This window comes from Corvus kubaryi, unplaced genomic scaffold (assembly GCF_017639235.1).
Source record: "Corvus kubaryi isolate FWS band 111438036 unplaced genomic scaffold, C.kubaryi_AGA036_p1.0 132, whole genome shotgun sequence".
Taxonomy (NCBI): Eukaryota; Metazoa; Chordata; class Aves; order Passeriformes; family Corvidae; genus Corvus; species Corvus kubaryi.
The window spans coordinates 9,637,868-9,656,489 of NW_024580666.1; positions in this window are offsets into that span (position 1 = coordinate 9,637,868).

Consider the following 18,622-nt stretch of genomic DNA (forward strand, 5'->3'; position numbering starts at 1 on the left):
ACCTGGACAGATAGACATTTTTTGCTGTATTTATTATGCTACACATATTTCAAAGCTATACAACAACAACAACAAAAAAAACCCCTACAAATGACAGTTTGCTTATCTGCAGAATCTTTACTTCTGATGACGATGGCACATTACTTTTTATACACTATATTTTCATATACTGACTACATGGTTTCTCTGGTCTTTGCAGATATTCAGAACTGTTTACAACTAAATAATGAGATTTTTTCTTTAAGATAAAAGACTATTGAGTCTGTGTGGATTTCAAAGGTCTACAGATTTAAAGTAACAATATTTTGGTGTGAGAACAAATAAAGATTCCAGTCATCAATTGAGCAAGAATTTTTTTTTTAGGCTATGTAACAGATTGAAAAGGGAAATTACATCCTAAAGCATTGTTCTTTATTAGCAAGAAAGTTTTGGGTTGGGTTTTGATGGGCTTGTGTTTGTGTTGTCTTTCAAACTCCTCCTATTTGGTGACCAATCATGTCTCAGATTCATATTCTATTCTGAATTCAGTTTAAGTCCTCTATTAAAATTCATTTAATGTACACATTCAGCATGTTTCATAGTGAGATCCCATCCAATAAAGAACAAAATGTATGACTGAAGTACTACTGTTGTGACAAAATGCTAAATTCATAATAAATGCCCTTTGCAATGTATCATTTCACTATTTCACACTCCAACAGCTTTAACCCAGTTGCCTGAATTTTATGTCAGATGCATCGGGATCTTTGTATGCTACTACTACACACTACTAGAGGCAGTGAAAACCCTTTTTGACTTTGGTGACAATGGAAATTATCCTCTTGCAAACAGATTTTGTAGCCACTTGGAAAAACTCTGTAGCATTTTACAAATATTTCCTGTTAGCTAGACTAGGTAATGGTCATCAGATTTTTTTTTTATAATGCAGTTATTTCTGTCTTTTTTATTATTTGTGGTATAATTTTGTTTATGTCAAATTTTAGATGCTCAGTCTGTTTATCTGAAAGCAGCATGTAAAAACTCACCTCAGAGACATCACATAAGGGTTAATTAATGCTTCTATTGTGCTTTGAAGTCTATAATGAAAGTCCCTGCAGGGGCTGGAATACTGTTATCGTTACTACCACTGTTACTATTTACAGTAATTCACACTATTTTTTCTCTTTGTCTCTAGTTCTTGATCCCTCTTACAAAACAAGCCTAAAAATCACACACCAGTGATGTGAGCAAGATATATATTTAGTAGCTTTACACCCTACTCATGTGGCTCTTCATCAGTTTGCCACAGGGAAACATCTGTTGCAACATGTCACCTCTCTTGGATCTTACCCTATACAAAGTTTTCTTGTTTTCTGTCTCCTTTATCCTCCAATAATACTCTTTATTTTCTCTGGTTCTTTATGATTTTATTTCTAATGCCTTGCATGCACTTCCTATAGTCACTTGCTCATTTTTATTAGGTTTTTCATTTTCTGTCATTTTGTCACTGTTTCACCAGCCATCTGGCCTGCTAATTTTCCTCTGACTTTTAGTACTTTCCTCATCATTGCCTCATGTACATTGGGAAGAAGTGATTACATCCTGCTGTCAAGTTTGGGGTTTTTTTTTGGTTGTTTTTTTTTTTTGTCACCAAGATTGCATCTTTTTTTTTCTTTTGCTTAGCTTTTATTCATGTAGTTCTAGCCATCAGGAAGGAAACAACCAAGTTTTCATCATGAATTTTATAACTAAAAGAGGGGAAATTTAAAGCAGAAATTATAATAAAGGTTGCATTTTACCTCAACTAAAGTTAAAAGTCTACTTTGTAGAAATCAGCACCCCAGGAATTCCCTGGGAAGTAACTTTAATATTCAATAGAGGTAAACAGTGATTTTAGAGTATAATTTAGAAGATCCATTTCAGACATCAATACAAGCCTGAGCTAACTTCTCTCCACTAACTGTAGAAATTGTGTAGACTATTGGTTTAGCTGAAAAAACCTGCATTTGGCCTGATGAATCACATACTTGGACTCTGTGTTCAGCCGTGGATGCTAAATCTTATCCATGGCTGGTAGAGTGCTCAGTAACAAGTTAGGCCCAGAGTGCATAATATTTTTAAAATCAAGACATATGTTTTAGTAATCAAACTACATTACCACAGACTTACCATTACTTACTAGATTACCAAAATGTTCAGCCTTTCATAGTTTTTCAAGTTACTTATTTGTTTCAGAGATGGCAGCTACTTGGAAGGCCTCAGCTTTGGCTCACTCAGGCTTTGGCTTACTGAAGCACATTAGTCATGATTTCAAGAAAGCTGAAAAGACAGTTTCTGCTGATATTCTGTACTCCTGGAAATTAACCTGCAGCTACTTCAAAGTGATCTTCTGAATCTGAAGCAAGCAACATGTCAGTCTGCCCATAACCCTGTATGTCATTTGCTTTCATTGACAATGAGAACCCTGATTGACTTCCTGAGCCCATTTTGACATTTTCACACCAAAATAATGTGGTTCTATCCAATGTATTTCTAGCTATTGAAAGGTGATACCCTTGGTACTTTCTATTTTCTTAATGCAATCCATTTTAATTGCAGATTGTGATCTCATCTTTGAAGGAATTAGAAATTGGTGTAAATACATTTTTCCTATAAAGGTCAAAACCTACTGTATGATAGTTTGTGGCACAGGTGTCAGGTCAGGGACACAAGTCCTTAGGCTATTTCTGAGATAAATAAATTCTAAACAGTTGGTGTGAAAGGGATGGAAAATGAGGAACTAGTGCTCCTTCATAGATGCAGCATCCTGTGCTGAACAACACTAAACATTAATTCTTGACAAAACTGGTTGCAGTATCTCACCTGGAATTATGGCTCGCAGCCATCTATGTTCATGCCAAGTGTCTAACCACATTTGCATGGCATAAAACAAAGAGATTGGGGTATTTTTTCCAGTTCGGTTTGGGGGTTTTTTGATAGTTATGAGTAAGCTCTGTTTATGCAGCAAGCCATTAGAATGTGTGGTTATGGCCCAGAGAACACATAATCATGGTACTGTGGTTGAGCCAGCAAAGCCTACTTAACAGACTGGTTTTCTTAGTCACTGTGTGGTGCTGACTGCAGTTGCACAACAGCCAGGTCAGAGATGTCACTTTTCCTTTTGTCATAGTTTACAATACCTTTCTTCTGCAGCATTGTAGCCCAATTTTTTAGGAAGTACTGACAGGAGTTTTGCTGTGAAACACCAGCAAAGTATTCTCAAGGTTTTTACCTTTTCTTTGGGATGCAGATTGATAGAGAGGTGAAGAGAGAAAAGTTCATCTAACCAGTAATGGCAACTCCTGTCCTGTAGTAAATATGGGAGTACTTACTGTAGCTGAGGAAACCAAAACCAGCTTACTCAGCTGAGCATGGACTGTGTCTCATGAACAGGGTGCTTTGCTTCAAAATTAAAAAAGATTAAATAAGTGAGGAGCAGTAACCAGGTTCTTTCTTTAAGCATCCTTTCTTTCACTTTAAAATCCATCATACAGATTTGTTATTGATATCTGTGATTCCTGGGACAGAAAAAGATAGACACTACATGTTTAACTGAAGCAGATCTTGAGGAACAGGGACAGTGTGACTCAGGAGGCATTTGTGAGTTGGTTGAAGTTTTTTGGTCATATTACTAAAGCTGCTGTTCAGCATTTACCTTGGCATTAAAACTTTGTTCCTGATACATTGCTGTTGTTCGAATGCCACTATATAACAACCTGAACAACTAAGCTTGGTATTTGTCACAAGGATGTAGCTGACATTCAAAACTTGTATTAGTGATTCTGAACTACATCTTGCATTGCTGCCACTGATGTTTGTGACAAGGCATGATACCATTCACTCCTAACTTCAAAATAATTGCCTCTAAAATGTGTTGCTACTACTCCAAATGTTCCTACAACTGTGTATGTGTATCATCTCACATGCCAGAGGCTGTTTGACTGCTTTCAGTTTATGTGATGATTAGCATTGTTTGATGAGACAGCTCTTTGCTGTTAATGTCTTTGAAGCTGGAATTGTTTTTATCTTGGAATTATCCCAGGACCAAGATAGATCCTCTAGTGAGTGCACTTTTTCACTGGCAATTTCCTTACTGCTCACTTCTTTTAAAGAAGTCAAAAAGTGATTTTCTTTTTGTGAAATGTCTCAATAGCTGATTCAATCACTACATTTAAATGAGACAGAAAAATATAAATAAATCAAACACTAATGTAAACCCAGGGGGCAAGAGTGGTATTCATAGCATGAACAGAAACATCTTTGACACAGTAGGTGAGTTGTTAGAGGAGATTGCATTATATATACACTGAGAATGTCCATAATGTTTCCTTTATTCATATATTACCAGTTCCTGCAACACTGATGTAAGAACTAGGATTTATCCTGTGAAATTGCTGATTTTTATCAGTATTTGAAAATCATCTAGTACTGTTCACTTATTAATAAAAAATTAACAAGAATTAATTATGATAATATGCAATTTCTTTTTAGAATTTGAAAATATATTTGCTATCCACAGCTGTGAATAATTCAATGCAATACTTTATGGATATATATGACTCTGAAGTATATTTTTTCTTAAAGCATACATTTCTTCAAATGATAGACATATTTCTGTTAGGAAAATAATAAAAGTGCATATTAGATACTGCCAATGTAACTAAAGCATGTTACTCTCTATATTGTCACCTTAATTCCACATCTCATTATATCCAAGTGTCTAAATTAGCTTGCCACCTCTGTATTTTTTTTGTATGATGGCATTTCTGTTGATCTTAGTACTGAGCAGAAACTGTGTCAGGAGAGAGTATCTCTAAGATAGCAGCTAAATTAACACTAAGTTAACTTTTTATGTAGTTTTCTACATCTTAGCAGGTCTGAATCTGAAAAAAGGAGATAAAAGGTTTGAAAAAAGGAGATAAAAATCTCAATTTTGGGGGATTCTGAGTTTTGTTTGTTTTCTTTTTCTTACAATTTGTTCTTGCTTTATTTTTCAGTAGAATTGGGGAAAGGAAATTGGAAAGGGAAAGGAGGGGAGCATGTGATGACTGCATCAGCTGCCTGACTGGCGAGCCATCTGGACACATAGGGTGTCTCAGATGTCTTGGTCTCACAGTTGGCTGCAAACCCTTCCTTGAGTTGGAGGGAGGGAAATGCTGAAGCCTTTTGATAGTCAGGGGACATGTGGCTGAGGCCAGGATGAGGAATGTTTCGAGAGGACCTCATGGAAAGAGCTGTCAGAACCCAGTCTCTGTGTGCAGAGAAGGTAGGACAGTTTGGCCTTTCTGACTTGCACCTATGAAAGCAGGATGTGTGATGACTAATACCTTCTAATACAAGATTAGCTACTTCACATGTTAAAATAAGTTTTCTGTGGCTGGATTACACTCAGTGAGTCTGGACTTGCCGTTTATATTAGGAAGTGTGATAAATGGAGATCAGAAAGAGGAGAAATATTACAGAACAGACAGGCACGTAATGCCTGATTGGTATGAGACCTTAACAAGGCTGGTGGCAAGTGGGCAGATGGACCACTGAAAGCCGGATGGCTGCTTTCATTAGGCTGGTGGCTGCTGAAGTCCTACATTATAACATAAGACATTCTCACTTTTAAAATCCTATTTTGTTGTTTCTGAATAATGACAAGGTGATCTGTGCCTCTGACTCACAGTCTACCTTTCTGATATGTCCTTTCTTTGGAAGTCTTTAAGCAAGGATGAATTATTCCCGCTGTCCTGCTTTTAAGGAAGGTCATATTTCTAAATATTTTTCCTCTTTGAAGATTAGGATCATATGAGTCACATAAAGAATAAAAAAATGATAAATATTGCTCATGTTAAGATGCAGATTTGTCAGCAATTTGAATATGAATGATGAAATAGGATGGCCATATCCAATAATACTGTTTCTTGCCAAGAGTTTAAACAGTATGTAGGATCTTGTTAAAATGATGTAATTGTTAATAAGTTCTGCTAACTATTGACATGAAATAGGTTTTTGAACTAGGTTGCAATACTGTCATGTCTGACCTTAATTCTGAATGACCTAAAAATATCACTCAGTATAATTTTCTAACATTAAGCATCAATTCTGCAAATAAAATATGAATATCTCTTGCACAACTTCTCCATTGGTTTTCTTAACTACACTTTTACTTCTGCAGAAATTTTGTTCTAGCATTTCAATGTCTGCTGAAGCAGCTATATGATTTTAATTCAATTTCACTGTAGTTTTTCTATTTTTAAGTATAGTTTAGTATCCTGAGAATAATGTGACTATACCAGCAAAAGAATCAGAACACTTCTATCCTGTGTGAAAGAAAATAATTTTTTCTTGCGTCTCTATAATTGCATTTTCATTTTCAGGCTCATCTCCCTAGTTAATAACCAAAATATTGATTCTCAAAGAAAAGTAGTTTAAAAACACAGTAAAAGTACTTTTGGATAAAAACATAAAATGGGATGTGTCATGAAACTTTGGAAGACATATTCTTCTAAGACAGAAGTTCATCTATTTTTAGATGTCACAAAATGATATTTAAGATTTGCATTTTAGCAAGGTGCCTTGGTGCCTTTCATTTCATCAAAAGGCAGTTTAGCTGCTATTATTGTTTTTTCATTTTATGGCCTTTTTTTTTTTTTTTTTTTTTTGGAAAAATCACCTTGAAATTAGTTTGGCTAAATAATTTAAAACACAATTATATTTTTTAGTGTAGAAGCAAAATTTGGTGGAAAAAATAGTACTATGTTTATGTAGTTGTCCAATCCTTCTACTTACAGGCAGATCTCTTGTAGTTAGGATAATTATGCCTATAGTTGTGCTGTCCAAAGCTTACCTCAACAATACTCTTACAGTCACTTATAAATTTGTCATCTCTATTAGTAAGGTTGTCATTTTCCACACTGAGCATTTGTTGGTAATTTTAAAAAGCAGTGATTCAATGTAACAATTTATGTCTTTTTATGCACAGCAACAAAAGCATACAAATACTTTGCAACCACTTCATGAGCTTCACTTTGCTATTTTAATGTCCTTTTATATTCTTTCATGTATTATCTGTCTTCTTCTTTTCCTTTTGTTATGTGAAAGCATAAGAAGTACAGTAGCTTTTACTTTTTTCAACTCTCTTCCTTTTACCAGTGTTTGATATACATTAATCCAAATGTGTAATGGTAATAATGGTATCACATGCCAACGTGGAACCCACATCCAGATCCTTACACATAAAACCCTCAGGTTTGTGAAGGCACTTGGAATCACAATAATTTTTGATACTTAAAGCCCAAATGAAAATATAATTTTTATAATTTCTTTATAATTTTCTTAATTATTTATAACTTTTGTGTTCCACAATATTGCCTTGGTTCTTGGGCTATTTATTTGGGCAGAAGTCTGAACTAACAGCCCTAAAACTGAATGATTTATTTTAGCTCCAATAAGGACAACCTGCTTTTTAATGTGTCAAGACTTTAGTGTTCCTTTTACTTGAAATGGGATTAATTACACCTAGGTACAATAGATAAAAGCCTAACACATAATAAACATTGAGTGTAACCAGTCCCCTCAGCATCCTTAATACCTGATTCACAACTATTTTTTGCCGTCAGTTGTGTTTGGACTTTCAATCTGAAGAGTAAGCAAAGGGTGTACCATCAGAGAGATGTTCTGATGTTAGAATGTCTACTAGAAAAGAATGCTGAGATGAACGTGTTTTCTACATTCTGTAGTAACTTTATGGCTAGCTAAACTTTTTGTTGTCTCTTTCTGTAGTTCAATGGTCTTACTGCTGATTTCTGTCTCTTTTTAAAACTCTGATATATTCAATGTATTGCAAATCTGCCTGGATTTCATGCTGTACTCTATGCTTTCTGAAGTATCCAAAGACAGACAATAGGCAAAATTTCTTTTTTTTTCCCCTTTCCCCATGATACTGTGCTAAATGTGCCTACTCAGCTGCTTTTATTTTCCCCATCATCAAATCAGCTCAGGATATTTGTGGCTCAGTTATTCCTGTCAAGCCCAGAATCAGGCTGGAGACGGTACAGTCAGCACCCCAAAAAGAATAGTAGAAGAAATATACTCTTAGGACATAGTCTTCCAGAGGTCAGGGATAGAAAGAGTGAAGGTAAAAGAAAAACTACTAAAAAATATATATATTAAAAAAAAATTATGTGACAGAAATAATAATTTCTACAAAAAAAGCTAATCTCATTTCAGTTATTCTCAGTGGTGCTCTAAATTACCAACAAGTCCGTAAAACATATTGTTAGTTTGACTAAGGATAGTTCCAAGGTATATATTTGCTGGAGAAAAAAAATTACGTTCAAAATTTTAAGTAAATGCTTGGGTTGTTATTTGCTGCTATCTTCATGTCGTGCTTTAAACCCAGCTGGAAACTGAGCCCCACACAACCCCTTCTCAAGCTGCTCACTCAACCCCTTCTTCCCCCCAAGTCTGGTGGAATGGGCAGGAGGAATGGGCAGGAGGATCAGTACAACTTGTAGGTTGAGGTAAGAACAGTTTAATAAGGAAAAATAAAGTACAAGTACAGTAATAATGGTAAATTATAATAATGACAGTAATGAGGTAAAAAACAAGTGAGGCACATTACAAGCGCTCACCACATGCTGACCAGTGCCAGACCCTCCATCTGAAATCCAGATTTATCCCCCTTCCCCAATTTATATGCTGGGAATGAGGTTCACTGCTGGGTAATATCCTTTTGGTCAGTTCGGGTCACCTGTCCCACCTATGCTCCCTCCCAGTTTCTTTTGTGTTCCGCTTCACTGGCAGAGCACGAGAAGAGTTAAGTAAATCTTTCACTTAGGATAAACACAACTTAGCAAACAACCAAAACATCAATGTATTATCAACAGCATTCTCATTCTGAATCCAAAGCACAGCCCTGTAACAGCTACCAAGAAATTAACTCTATCCCAACTGAAGCCAGGGCACTTCGTTACCATCATATTTAAGATGTCTGTACAAGACTCCTGTATCCTCTGTAGCCATGACTAATGTAAAATTGTTTGATACACCTCCTTGAGATATACTATCAATTTCTCAAATTTTACCTTAGTCAGTCAACTTCAAGGCTTTCTCAACCATTTCTATATCAAGAAATGCTGTGTCAAGATGCATTGAATGTCATTTTTTTATTAGCACTGGAAGTGAAATTATGACAGAAATGAGCATGCTCTGTGAACAGTGTTAACAACAAGAAGGTCCAACTCATTTAATTAGTTACTATTTCCCTAAAGCTTTGAATGTGTGAAATGTTCTATAAGCAGTGAAATATTTTATTATCACTTTACTCAAGGTCCTAGCTAGGCGTAATGAGGGAAATTTGGATTTTCTCATAGGAAATTGGACCAAAAAATTGCTGTCAACCAGGAATCCTGGGAATTGAGCAGCTAAAGGGATTAGAAAAACCCTGAGTGCAACAACTTTTACTGTGGAATTAAAGCTTTATTTTTAATAGACTTTGGCTCTAAATTCATTAAAACTGTTAATACAAGAAACAATTAAGAGCCAGCAGAAGGAATTGGGCAAACAAAGACATTAATCAAGGGTTCTTCAAAATGAAAAATCTCTTTAGAAGTTATACAGAATATCATATATTGTCAAAGTGAAACCCCAAATTGTTCTCAAATGTACTGCAGAATAACAAATGTCCAGATGGAAGAAGACTTGAAGTACTGCATTCATTAGGGCTAGTAACTCATGCATTCTTTTGAGATATACTAAGCTATGTTGGATCACAGTGCTCATTACTGTGTAAACTGAGTCTCTGAGAATATACACACATAATCGTAACTATAAGCCTGGCTAAATATTGAAAAACTTAAGCCTATCATTACATTTCCTCCTTTGAAAATACAAAAGTGAAATGTTGTAAAAAGTAACACATCTTCCATCTTTTCCCCTTCTGATGGAGATTTTTTTATGAATAATTCACAATATTTTCCACAGAGACAGAGAATGGGAATCACTGATGGGATTGTAACTGTACATTTCCTTTCTGTAGTCAGCTTGGGACACTGAAGCAGAGCAATGATTTTAACTTAGGTTCCCCTTTTGTATCATAGATATTAAGCAAATCCCTTCTACTCAATATTCCAGGTTGTATTCTTGACTTGGGAAAAAGTATTCTGAAATTTCAGTTTGGCTGTACTAAACAATGCCCTTATGCCATTTTACAGCATCGCTGAGACTCAATCACTGAATCATTTTAGCCATTTTTTGTTGTAGAAATGCAATGCTTTGTGAACTTTAGCTTTATACTTCAGTGTTTTTATTACTAAATAAGGAAATTATGAAATGTTCTTATTCTTCTATTCCTTTTTTTTCCCCTTCCTTGTATGGCAATTTCTAGTAACATTGCTATTCTCTTTTTTTATAATGCTGTTGAATTACTTCTCTCTAATCTTAAGGAGCTCCTGAATGATAATTCTAAATGAATCCCCAACCTAGGAAGGAAGCAAGGGCTGTATTTTTCAGTATTAGTTATACATTATATCACTATGCTTTTCTTTTTTTTACATTTTCACATAAAAATAGTACACCTTCCAAAAATACATCAAAATTATCTTTATTGCTTTCAACTCTCCCAGTAGATATGCATTGTGAAGATCAAAGAAAGAATCATAAATAAGCCACAGTTACATGATTAATGCTATCACAGATGCTGGAAGAAAAAAAAGACTAATTTGTCATTTTAGCTTATCTTCAGGAATGCTGACTTGATTTGATTGTTGTAACCTCAATAATTCGCCAGGAGATTAAGCCCAAGATTCTGATGTTATATCTGAAAATGGGAATGATCCTTCTCATTCATTATGCATCTTGAAAAAATGAACCCTTTGTCTATTTTTCTGCCAACACAGCTTTGTAGTTCATTGTGCACTTATTAGTGTTTTGTTTTGCTGTTTATTGTGTCACATTGCTGCTTTCCCTAGCAACCCTCACCAAGCTTAAAGGATTTTAATGTAGGAATTTATTTGCAAGGCTCAGCTAAATCCTTTCCACTTTTAATTTAAGCTTATTTTACTGTAATTTTAAAGTCCCAAAATGCAGCAGTCTATTTTTCAAGAATATGTTATGTTATTTTGTGGTCAACAGGTGAGATAGATTGCCTGGAGAGTTACTGATCGTATTTGGGAAAGGAAGAGTCAATAGACTGTATAAATAGCCAAGGGGAAGTGATGGATCCTATAGTTATGACAGTGAGGAACAGGGGTACTCTAGTCTAAGCAGACAAACTGCAGGGTTGAAGTGAGGTGCACAGACCTTTATACTTGTGATCTGTCTTCTTTAGTTGTTTTAATTTTGCTCTACTGTAAAATAAAAATAAAAGTTGAGCATCTTGTTTTCAAATTCACTTATTTATTTTCTTAATTTCAAAAGCTTCCCAGTCTTTCGAAAAGAGTTGTTTATAAAAGGAAAAATCTGGACTGAATTTCCTTAAAGTAATTTCCAGTGCAGTGACATTTCAGACATCAAGGTAATGGAAGACTCCTTTTATCTGTGGGAAGACCTGAAAGCCCCAAATAAAAGTAGCTGAAAAGAGACAAGGGAATGCCATAGGAGGATGACTGGTAAATTGAGCATAAGTGGGGCATGTGCCAGTGAAGTCAAAGGGTGTAATGTAAAGTGCAACTGTTGCCTTAATCATCATTGGATTTAATTTTTGGTTGTTGTTTTTCTCCATGTCATGCAGTGCCAGATGAAGTGTATCAATTCCAGTTATACGGAATGACATTTGGAACACATAAGGCCTTGCAGCAGGGCAATATGGGTAAGGGATCTCACACAAAAACTCACTTTCTCAATCATCAATATAACAAACATGGAAATTATTTTATCTCTAAAAATGCCACTTAATGCAGGTCCTCTCTCAAGTCTTTTGCTTGTGACTACAAGTGATGGCAAAATGGAATAGAGTTCTTTCAAAATATTTGTTTTTAAAGTCAGGATTAGTATTTTCCAAGAATTTCCCAAAATGTACTTTGAAATAATAAGTGAATAAATATAAAAATAAATATATTTAAATACAAATAGGAATCTTGGAGCTATGTTTAATTAATCTGAAGATAACTGAGGAACTACATAGGAAAGCCAAGACATAGTATATCAAAATTATTAGCAAATAAATCTCATGATTAAATTTATCAAAATCTGGAAAGGTTCTATACTGAGCAAAAACTAAAATGGGACAATCATTATCAATACTAGCTGACTATACTCAGTTTTTACAAGGGCAGTGTTACAGATAAAAACTGAAAACTGTATGAACAGATGATTATTATTCTGAATATGAAATAAACATTGGAAAAACAATTTTCAAAGGCCATTGCTCAATTACTTCATTGATTAGGATTAAGAAGACTAAATGATCAACAACCAATTGTATACTGTGAAAACTCTGGCTGTTGAAACATTTAGGAAAAGAGGACAGCTCAAACATATGATTTTAAACACTGATATTTATACCTCAGTTCAACTTAATTACAATTTGTAGCCCTATAGAATTATCTAATCACCATCTGCTCCTCCAAAAGCAGTAAAAAATGATGAAGATACCATACAAATAAACTGCTCCTTAATAATATCCATTTGGAACTCCTTAAAGAGAAAGCACCAGAAATAGAATAAGAATGAACTAAAAAAACTCACAAAAATACTAGGTTTGAATCAGAAGAAAAATCATTACTGAGCAATTACTTATTAAAACAGTTAATTACAATAAATAGAAGAAGAAAATTCTCTACATTTTATTAAATGGTCTTGGTCATAAACAAATGCACATGTATGAACTAGAAACAGTGGATACAGACTGCTACTTTCATGGCTAGATATAGGTTTAACGAAAGAAGAAAATCTGACAGCTAATAATGCTACAGATTTGTCTTTGAGAAGGAAGAGAGACACTAATGATGGAAACCTAGAAAGGATGTGTAGGGAAACAAGAAAGGTGAAGAATGAAATATGTGGATAATGGATTTTATTACAACTGTCCATAAACTCTGGAGACTCCATAAGGACTTTTTCATGGGACTTTTTTATTTCTGACATGGACATCTATCATCTGTTATGTACTGTCTATTTGCTGTGGATGAGCTTCTGTTTAGCCTAGCTGACCCCAGAGCAACATTTATTGGTTTACTATTCAAGTTTCTTTTTATAAATTGTCTGATTGGTTCAGTTGATAGAAATATTGATATATCTCTTGATTTTGGATAGAAGTTTGGGAATCTTATGCATATCTTTGAAGATTTTTTGTTCCTTTTTTGGAATACAATGTTTTTGGAGAGGGATGGGATGGTGAGGTCTGGGTTTGTTTGGGGGGTTTTGACAGCTTAACTACTTTTTGTTCCTTTTGGAGTTTCAATTTACAACACTTTAGTGATATTAGTACCCTATCTGATCTTCCAAATAAATACCTGAAACAGTTGAAATTGATTTAGAAACAAAATGCAATGATCTCATGAATGCAGGACCTTTTTTCCTCGTATTTTAAAGACAGAGGTCTCTCTAGGAAGGATCTGTACCTGTCAGTACTTAGAGCATGCAGTTAAAATGTCTCAAAAAAACTGTCCCCACAAGATAAACTACCATGACAGGCACAGATGGCAAACAGGAAGGCATTAATTTCAGGCCTTAACAGAGGGGAAAGGCTTGGAATTATCACACTGGGCAAGATTCTGCTGTGCAGACTGGGAAAAGCACAGAGGCAACAACGAATGCCAGGCCTGGTGAGGCAGATCTGGGTAACCTATTTGGACAAAAACTCCCACCATAGCAAACGGTGGGAAAGGAAGCAACTGATTGCACAGATGCTATTCCAAGTTGTAGAAACGACATGGACACCTCTGGATAGCTGGGGCTTGCACTGTATAAAAGTGGTACCTCCAGAAGAACGCTCTGGGGACCCCTACCACTGAGCGGACCAGAAGAGGAAGGGCCAGCAGGATGCTGCAGGAAAAAAAGACACTCTTCCAGTGGAACTTACATTCTTTATACACAAGCAAGTAGGAATAATAGTTTTAATGGATTGTTCATTATATTAATTAAGTGCACAACCCCTTAAAATTTGCAAGGAACAGCCTAAAGATATACCTGTGAATGCTCAGGGTACCTGCAGACTAAAATTTTAGCCATCATCTTTCTTCTAATGTGCATGTATGTTCTATTCCCAGTAATTCCAGTTGCATATGCGTGGTGGTCATTGTGATCTGAATAATTACGAACAAAAAGCATGAATACAAGAAAAAGGTGACCTTGAACATGGTGTAATGAATGCATGTGTAAAGACTCCACTGCACATTAAGACACAAGTTATAGCCACCATTGTTTCTTTGTCAGTCTTTATTCGGAGTTATGTCTACAAGTCAGCTGCACTAAAATATTCAAGAGGAAGAAAGAGAGATTTACTATTTGGGCTCCATATATTTAATATATACTGTATTAGACTTCCTACAGTGTCCAATTCATTTATTGATGGGAAATTATCCTTGCCAACCTTGTTATACTTCCCCAAGAAATTTGATTTCTACTACTGCTGAAGGCACACTTAAAATAAGTGTACTAAATTGGGCTTTTATTAACTCTTTTGGAGTTTAATCCCATCTAGAGACAAGCTCTTTCGCAGTTCTTTGGATAACCTTCCTTTAAAGTCTTTGCAGATTTTCAGAGTGATGCTCTCAGTGTGGTACCTGGCCCCACAGCTCTTCCAAGGACACACCAGAGAATATGACACAGAAGGCACTTGGAAGCAAAAATAAAAAAGAAGAAAAATATTGTAGTGGAAGGTTGTAGATAGGAAATAGAATGGGTTTGTAAGATGCTACATGTCTTCTGAGCTTTTCCACCATGTCTCTGTAAAACACTTCTGAAGCTATATGAGAACTTCTATTACAGACTGCCACAGGAGTATCACCTGCACGCTCTGAGATAATTTGGCTTGCATCTGCTGTGTGCAAGGATGTCACTCCACAAAACCAAGGAGAAAAGCCAGTGCTCCATTTCCAGAATGACAGTGGAACAAAGCAGTGTGAACCTGGGTTTTTTCTAGATAAACCTTGAAATTTTTACAGTGTTACTAAACATTAGTGCAAGTGTTGTGGTTCTCACCAGAGTTCTGGAAATCAATCTACACAGGATTTTGCCCCAGGCAAGCCCCAGAGTGGCCAGATGACTGGAAGCCCCGACCTGTGTGGGGTTGATTATGGGAGGCGGGAGCACATAAAACCCACTTCCCTGAGATGCACATGGTCACGTCCCTATTGTCCTTGGATTTTATGGCAGCTGAGACCATGCTAGGATCCAAGGATGCTGCTATTTCTTGATTTTCTCTCTTTATCCCCTTTTCTACTCCTAATTTCCTCCTCTTGATATATGGGTAACTTAAGGATGGATGGGGAGAGTTGGGTAAGTTGATGCTCTCTTAAAAGATTTCTTTGGACTGAGTGTTGTTTTAACTTTTGCCCAATTCCTGATCTTCTAAAACTTGGCAGTGAAGTTAGGGTTTTAACCTTCTGGGAAATTTTGTCAGGTTCTCCTTTGTGCTCACCTCAGGGAAAAGTAGCACCTTAAGCCCATTTTAAATAAACTTGCTGAGCAAAGGCTGTGTCTCAACACTTGAGCCGTAGAAGAAAATGTGCAGAGATTTTTCAGGGGGGGACCATGCAGCAGTAATCACTACAAGTACAGGATTTTTAAAGGACTGTACAAGATCACTTCCTCCAAGTTCTTCCATTACCCAGCAAACTTTACTTGCTCAGACACTCTGATGTTATGCTTCATCACACATAACTCACCCTCTCTGTTCAGTGCTATGAAAACATTATTCTGCAGCCATGCAACACAACCACTGTCTTATTTTATGTGTTTTGAATAGGATACACACAAGGTAATACTGGAATAGAAGGACATTCTATAGGGTTCAGTGGAGACTTGGTACCAAGTGTTGTATATTGTGGATGATGCCAGTCTATGCCACTTGGCTTAGGATCAGAGAATAATTCCAGGCTTGTTGCTTTTAGTGAATACCTATAGTCTATAAGGTTTATAAATGCAACAGTGTTAAAGGATTTCATAGCACATGTAAAATTCAATATTTTATTATCTTAAATGAAATATTATATCTCATAAAAAATTAAACTATTCACCTCTAGCATTTTGAATGATTGGCTGATACTATCACATACTCATGGAGCTGTGAAGGGAATGTAGGGAATGAAACAGAGTAAAAGGCTTTAAATAAGAGAAGCATTAGCCTCAGGCAATCTTCTAATAATGCATTTGCCCTGGATGAATGATGTAAGGCAAATCTATTATAGCTGTGAAGAAAAACAAGAACATGATGACTTAAAGGAGCTACCTGAAAAGAGTTTTTTCCATGAAATTTGAATCTCTGGCTCCATGTACTTACTTATTGATAATATTTACAGCAGATTTCCAGTACCTTTTGAAATTAATGTTTTTATGTTAAATGTTCAATATATGTTCAATATGCATAACATGGTTATTTTAAAAGGTTATTCTAAATTCCATGTATCCTACCTTATGCTATTCATTATTTTGCCATTTGGTAGTTGTTTATTAAGTCCTCCGTGTCTAAGCATAAAAAATACAGAGAAAATAGGATAAAATATGATAATATGCAGTAAAGAAATACACAAAGAATCCTTTACAGGAATAGTAAAGGAAAGATCCTTTACTCTTCTTACACTTAACATATAAATACACATGCATATGCCATAAAAGCTAAAAGCTGGTTCTGAAAATTCATTGTGGGTTTACCAGCTAGTATATTTATTTAAAAATAAGTGTGTTATTTTTAAAAGGCTGTGGAGATACTGCCAACTTCTATGTAATCACCTATCACGATTGTGGCAGCCCAGGAGGTGGAAGACCAGCTTCTTTGTCATGCTTGTACAGAGGCATTAGGAATTTCATCATGGCAAGAGAGCTTGCTATTCACCAAACTGCAGAGCATTTTATGTAGGGACTTTCTTTTAATGTGTTTCTCTGTATTGTTAAACTGTGACAAAGGTTTTCATGCTTTTGAATGAAAAATATTTATAGACTGAAAATTGTTGCTTGGTAAGTCAACTATGCAACCTTATTCAAAGTGAAAAGAAATGTCAAACACTTAGTATTTCCTCCTAAGAAAGAGCTTCATTTTTAATGTAGCACTAAGAAAAAGTATAATTGAAAATTTTAACAGAGAATGAGCTAGAAGACTACAATTACATGGGAGACACTGTTTGCATTCTAGGCATTTTTTAGAAAAGGCCCAACATGATAACTGCTACAACAGATTTCAGGAAAAAAGGGTTGTTAAAAAAAACCAAAAAACCAAACCTAATAAATAAATACGTAAAAAATCCAACTAAAGCAGCAAAAATAAAATACCCTGTCAGAAGACAATGATGAGGTTGTTTGTCATGGATGTATCATAGATGAGAAATACAATGCACTAGCTTCATGTGGATAAAACTACATATATAACCAAGTACAGTACATTTTTCCTTACACTCTATAGTTGTGTGTTATCACTGGATCATTATTTATTACCAGCCATAATGACCATGTTCCATCCACAGACTTCAAATATTGGCATTGAAATAGGGGCTGTTGTTTGGTTTTGCTTCTCTGATCTGGTTAATCACTTGCTTGTACATATTTATAGGCAGAATTGTTTTCCTATGGAGAGTTATGCAGGAGATGTTGTGCCACCCAGTCAGGCTCACATAAGAAGCCTTAATACAGTGCTACTTCTGCTGAATTCTAGCTCCTTCCAAGGCCCCAGTTCACTCAAGTGCCTTGCTGCCTCCAGTTCCTATTTATGGCACTCTCATTTTTATTGTTTTAAGTCAGTTTGAGGTTAAGCACATGCTTAGAAATCTGGCTCAGTTGAGATCTGAGTAACTGACCTGAAATTGCACATTTTGCGTGGTATAAATAAGAAATTTGCAATCAGTATAGCAACATCTGCCACACTTGGCAATAACAAACTCAGTAGGAACACATTCAGGAGAGGATGATGGCAACAGAGCAATTGCTGAATTTTTTTTTTTTTTTTTTTTAATCAAGCTAAATCCAGTGGTTTTGTCACTGGGACAGTAGTGCTCCTTTACCAACCACCAGGTTACTACTAGATGTAGTTCTACATAAATTCTGAACAGAAACTTCTAAATAAATTAACATTTTCAAGTGTCACAGATGAAAGCACTTACAATTATTCAGAATATAGGGTTTAATGTGATTTTGAAATCTAGTTTTCTGTGTGAAACACACTAAAACATGTATTGCATTTTTTGATGAATTGCTGACTTTCTGGAGGGGGAAGACATGCAGACAATCAATGTGATTGGTAATGCAAGCTTCGCTTATTAGCAATACAGAGGCACTTATATAGTGTGAAAGTACATGCTTATCAGTTCTTTAATTAGTTTAAACTTACAAAAGCACATTCTTACTTCTACATAATTGGGTTAGATAAAAGACTACATTTGGCAAGCTTCTATTATTTATGTTTTGTCTTGAGAGATCAAAGATTTTCCTCCCTTCTCATGGTCAGTACATTTTATCAGCACAG